Source organism: Miscanthus floridulus, chromosome 10 (assembly GCF_019320115.1).
Source record: "Miscanthus floridulus cultivar M001 chromosome 10, ASM1932011v1, whole genome shotgun sequence".
Classification (NCBI taxonomy): Eukaryota; Viridiplantae; Streptophyta; class Magnoliopsida; order Poales; family Poaceae; genus Miscanthus; species Miscanthus floridulus.
Window position 1 is genome coordinate 36446831 of NC_089589.1, and position 6372 is coordinate 36453202.

Sequence of the window (6372 nt, forward strand, 5' to 3'; positions counted from 1 at the left end):
GTAGCTCAATTGTGTGATCTTGGTTTCAAGTGCATATTTGGTGTGGATGATGTAGAGATCATAAGTGTAGATGGCTCTAACTTGGTATTCAAGGGATTTAGATATGAAAATCTATATTTGGTTGATTTTAATGCTAGAGAAGCTCAATTGTCAACATGTTTGCTCACTAAGTCTAGCATGGGTTGGTTATGGCATATAAGGCTTGGTCATGTTGGAATGAAACAATTGAACAAGTTGATTAAGCATGATCTAGTTAGAGGCTTGAAAGGTATCATATTTGAGAAGGATAAGCTTTGTAGTGCATGTCAAGCCAGAAAACAAGTTGGGAACACACATCCTAAGAAGAGCATGATGAGCACATCCAAAGCATTTGAGTTATTGCACATGGACTTGTTTGGACCAACCACATACACTAGCATTGGTGGAAACAAATATGGATTTGTAATTATGAATGATTTCACTAGATACACATGGGTATTCTTTCTTGTTGATAAGAGTGATGTGTTTGCAACCTTCAAGACATTCATCAAGAGAATTCACAATGAGTTTGAAACAACCATCAAGAAAGTGAGAAGTGACAATGGAAGTGAATTCAAGAATACAAGAATTGATGACTTGTGTGATGAGTTTGGAATTAGGCATCAATTCTCGACTAAGTACACTCTTCAATCAAATGGCCTAGTTGAGAGGAAGAATAGAACCTTGATTGACATGGCAAGATCAATGTTGAGTGTGTACAATGTGATTCATTCATTTTGGGCCAAAGCAATCAACATGGTTTGCTACTATAGCAACCAACTCTATTGTCATCCCATGATGGAGAAGACACCATATGAGCTCTTGAATGGATGAAAGCCCAATATTGCATACTTTTAGGTTTTTGGTTGCAAATGCTACATATTGAAGAAAGGTACTAGATTGAACAAGTTTGAGAAGAAATGTGATGAAGGTTTCTTGCTTGGTTACTCAACTACTAGCATGTCTTATAGAGTTTGGAATTTGACTAGTGGTACTCTTGAGGAGATTCATGATGTGGAATTTGATGAAACCAATGACTCCCAAGAGGAAGATGAGAATCTAGATGATGTAAGAGGCACTTAATTGGTCAATGCAATGAAGAACATAGATATTGGTGAGATAAGGACTAGAGAGGTGATTGATGTTGAAGATGACAAGAATCAAGTGCTCTCTAACTCAAATGTGTAAGCTAGTGGTTCTCATGATCAAGTTCAAGCAAGTGCTAGTGGTGACAAAGTGCAAGATCAATAATAAGTGGCTAGTTCATCATCTCAACCAAGTGATCAATCAAATGCAAGTAATCAAGTACAAGTGCTCCAACCAACCAATATTGCAAGAGATCATCCATTGGATTCTATCATTGGTGATATCTCAAGAGGTGTGCAAATAAGATCAAGATTGACATCATTTTGTGAACACTTCTCATTTGTGTCATCCATTGAACCTAAGAAGATAGATGAAGCTTTGAAGGGTGTTGATTGGTCAATGCCATGCATGAAGAGCTAAACAACTTCAAAAAAATCAAGTATGGGAGTTAGTTGAGAGGCCTAAGGATCATAATATGATTGGAACAAAGTGGGTCTTTCAGAACAAGCAAGATCGAGATGGGATAGTTGTAAGAAACAAAGCAAGATTAGTGGCTCAAGGTTACACTCAAGTTGAAGGTCTTGACTTTTGAGAGACATATGCCCTAGTTGCAAGATTGAAAGCAATTAGGATCTGGTTAGCCTATGCTTGTGCCCACAACATCAAGTTGTACCAAATGGATGTGAAAAGTGCATTTCTAAATGGGTACATCAATGAGCTTATGTATGTTGAGCAACCTTCCAGTTTTGAAGATGAGAAGAAACCCAACCATGTCTACAAGTTGAGAAAATGCTTTGTATGGATTGAAGCAAGCACCTAGAGCATGGTATGAGAGATTGAGACATTTCTTGCTCTCTAAAGGGTTCAAGATGGGTAAGGTTAACATCACTCTCTTTACTAAGAAGCTAGGCAATAACTTGTTTATGTTGCTAATCTATGTTAATGATATCATATTTGGATCAACCAATCAAGATTTTTGTGAGGAGTTTGAAAAGATGATGGCAAGGGAATTTGAGATGTCTATAATTGGAGAGCTTAGTTACTTCCTTGGTCTACAAATCAAGCAATTGAAGAGTGGCACATTTGTGAGTCAAGACAAGTACATCAAAGACATGCTCAAGAAGTTTGGCATGGATTATGCTAAAGCAATTAATACACTAATGGGGACAAATGGAAGCTTAGGTAGTGATGCTAGTGGCAACATGGTGGATTAAAAGATGTATCGGTCTATGATTGGAAGCCTACTCTATGTGACCGCATCAAGGCTGGATGTGATGTTTAGTGTATGCATATATGCTAGATTTCAAGCCTCACCAAGAGAAAGTCATTTGAAGGCAACTAAGAGAATATTGAGGTACTTGAAGGATACACAAAATGTTAGATTGTGATATCCCAAAGGAGCTAGATTTGAGTTGATTGGATATTCGGACTCCAATTATGCGAGATGCAAAGTTGAGAGGAAGAGTACATCGGGCACATGTCAACTATTGGGAAGATCACTTGTGTCTTGGTCATCAAAGAAGTAAAATAGTATAGCACTTTCAACCGTCAAAGCAGAGTACATTTTGGCCGGTACTTGTTGTGCTCAATTACTTTGGATGAAGGCCACTTTGAATGATTTTGGAATCAAGTTCAAACAAGTGCCATTGCTATGTGACAATGAGAGTGTCGTGAAGCTCACCAACAACCCGGTTCAACATTCAAGAACAAAGCACATTGATGTCCGCCACCATTTCATTAGAGATCATCAACAAAAAGGGGACATTTGCATTGAGAGTGTGGGCACCGATGATGAACTTACCGATATTTTCACCAAGCCACTTGATGAGAAGATGTTTTGCAAGGTAAGAAATGAATTGAACATACTTGACTTCTCAAATATGTGTTGATGGACTCCCATTATATGACATGCCTCTCCTTCGAGCAAAGCAAGGTAAAGTTGCTTGACATGTCACTCACCCATTGCTAAGGACTTGTTTTATGCATCTAGTCATTCCTATCATGTCTTAGGATCATTCATGAAAATCAACTGAATTTGATGTTTGTATGGTACCACTATTGCTTCTATGCTTGATATGATCTAGTGGTAGCATATGACATGTTTGTGGGCTTGTGAACCTAGTGTTTGATCTAGAAAATGAGCTATAAGTGTTTAACTCAACATGGTGCATGATAACCCTTATTTGGAGGTGTGAAGAAGCTTGCCCTTGGATCAAATCAAGTTAAGATATTAGAAGAGAGTTGCATGGCCTCTGCCACCTCCCTCTCCGCCTCTGCCGCCTCCAACCTCTCCTCCGCCGCCTCCCTTTCCGCCTCCCTCTCCGCCTCTGTTTTGCCCTCCACCCGCCTCTCTTATCCGCCCACCAACCTATCACCGCCCACTAACCCATCGCCGCCCACCAACACATCACCGCTCTGCTCGTGAGATCATCCACTTGTGGCTTGGGGGACCACCACCACCAGCCTGGTGGTCCGTCTCTCGAGGGTCTCGTCCTGGCTTTTGAGCTGTAGATCTGCATGTGTTGGTTCGAGGTTGGGGTGATTGCAATCATTTGAGGAGGTGGACGGGAGCACATCCAGTGGTGTCTCTGGTGAGCAACGGTGAGGAACTAGAGGGGCGTCGGTGCAGATTTCACAGGCGCATGCGGTATTTTCTCGTTTCCCTATTTTTGTGACGAGAGGTGTGGTAGAGGTGGTGAGAATAGTTCAGAAAGTTCAGTGTAGATTTGGTGCATCATTCATGAGGAATCGTAGGCTTACTCTAGCTTTTCCGCCATACTCGATTTCTCCGTAGAGTTCTCAGAGGGCAGGCACAAACAGTCGGAAGGAGTTAGAGGTGGATTTGGAGGATTGGTTGAGTTTTGATCGTTTTCTGCCTTTGAGTTCTAAGAAGAGATCTCCAAAAGTAGCGTTCAGGTTACCTAAACATTCGCAATTGAGTGATTTGGATAGAGTTGAGCGCCTTCGTCATGGCAAGTTACCTCCAGTTGCTATGGTGGATTCGAATTCGATTGCAATTGGGAATTTGCCAATCCATTTCTCATGGAGTAGTAAATCAGATACTGCTCTGGGTGGTGGGGAGGTATAGAAGTCAATAGAGCAAATTGTTTAGGAGTTGCAGCCGCTAGTGATGCGCGCAAAAGTGAGTTCGCCGCCATTGTTGAGGTTTGAAGCTCGTAGAAACATGGAGAGTGCTGTTCGGGAGATGAATATGGGGAAGAAGATGAATCGGGCCAAGGCTGAGGAAAAGGAAAGCTTAGTTGGACCGGCCCAGTTAGGCCCGTCTATTGATGACATGTTCGCTCATTCTTATACCCCTCCACCCACTCGCAGTCGCAGCTGCCGCTGTAGTCGCATTGTTAAGTCCGCCTTGCCTTGGGTCTGGGTTGCCTCTGCTAGGGTTTGGGATCCAGCCATAGAGCAATTTCTGACGAGTGTGAGGGACATTAGGAGATTTGGGGCTCAGGTGAAGTTTCTCCGTCGTGTCCATCAAAACACGACAGACGGCCGGTCGTTCGTTGAGGTCACCATGGATAAGAGGCAGCAAAGTCGGGAAGTTAGAGATGGAGATAGATTTAGAGATACTAAAGATGGGGAGAGATTTAGAGATGGGCGTAGTAGCCGTGGTGGATTTTAGGGATCTAGGCGTGAAGGTTGGGATTCCCAGGCTCGAGAGGGGCGTGATCCACGATTTGCTCGAGATCTAGGGTACTAGGATTCAAAGCAGGGTCGTCAGCAGTTTCGAGGTCAGGAGCAGTGGGAGGCCCAAAATCGCAAGAGGATGGGGGATCAGTCTGAAGAGCAAGATGTGCGTCAGATGACTGAATAAGATCTCCGCCACAAGATTGAAGATCAAAGGAAGGGGTATAATGTTCAGCAAAATTGGGGTTCGGATGCAGGTCAGTCTTCAGGTCTCGCTATGAAATGTTTCAATTGCAATGACTATGGCCACCATCATTCTACCTACAAGAAACCACCGTTCTGTTATAGTTGTCAAGAGTCAGGTCATAAGTCCAATCAATGCCCCTTGATAAAATCTAACAAGGGTTTGTGTCTTTGTGCGTATGGTATGCCTGGTCAGATCTTTTATGCTCTAGATTTACCTGAGCCTAAGGTTGAAGCTAAACCTCAAATAGAGGGTCCGATTAGAGCTATTGTGTCAATTTTGGAAGGAAGGGGCACTAAGTTTAGAGTCAAGACTGAATTGCAATATCTGATGGATTCGAATTGGGATTGGGATGTCAAGCGCATTTTGGGGAGTGAATTTTTTGTGAACCTACCTTCCAAAGTGGCTTTGAATATGCTAATCAAGATGAAAAAAATCAAGTTTATCACATCTGACATTGTGGCTGTGGTTGAGGAGTCAGATATGGATCCAGAGGTGTTTTAGGTTCTTCAGTCTGTGTGGGTTAGAGCTATTGGCATTCCAAAATTTGCTACAACTGAGTTTGCTGTTATGGAGCTTGCTAGGTTGGTGGGTGATCCAAAGGAGGTGCATGTACCATCTCTGCAATGGAAAGTGGTGTGGGTAAAGGTGTCATGCCATAATCCTAACAAGATAGGTGTGACATCTGAAGTTTTTATTAACAAGAAGGGTAGGAATATAACTTGGTATTTTTCAGACAAGCTCCAAAATTATCCCCCATCCAAGCCAGACGATGATCCTGATGATGAAGAGGATGATGTTACTGATGAAGAAGATCCAGAATCACAGGAGAGCCATGGATGGCTGGAATCGGGCAAACCTACACCTAGTGATACTAGTCAGAAATATGGGTCTGGTTCTTCTAGTCATCAAAGGCAGGTTGCTATGGGTAGTTCTGAAAGTACTGGTCGTCTTGCTGAAGAATTAGAGATGAATACTCAGGGACCTAATGATGGTACAGATGATTATCAGAGGTTGATGGCCAAATCTGACATTTTCAAGATATGCATGATTTAGCTGCTAGTCTAAATCAGCAGGGTGATCTGGTACTTGAAAAAGTTGTGTCATCTGATGGGGGTCAGACATCTCTTTTGGAAGGTGTGGTATCTGATGGGAGGCTAGTCTGTAATGATGAGAACAAAGAAGCAGTTCCTGAGGTGATCTTGACTTATACAGAGGAATCATATGGGGTTTCCAAAATTCAGCCAGTTAAGAGTGCCCTAGTTAATTTCAATACCAGGCATAGTTCGAGAATTCAAGAGAAAAAGGAGCAATTCAAGATAAACTGAAAGCCAAGACAGCTGATGCAAAAGGTACTAAATCCATTCCCTCATCTTCTTGTT

At 42.2% G+C, this 6372-nt stretch overlaps 1 pseudogene; it reads left to right on the forward strand.

Moving 5' to 3' along the window:
• Nucleotides 1-4288: 4288 nt before the first annotated feature.
• On the forward strand, nt 4289-6046 carry LOC136488408 (uncharacterized; annotated as a pseudogene).
• Nucleotides 6047-6372: the final 326 nt, after the last annotated feature.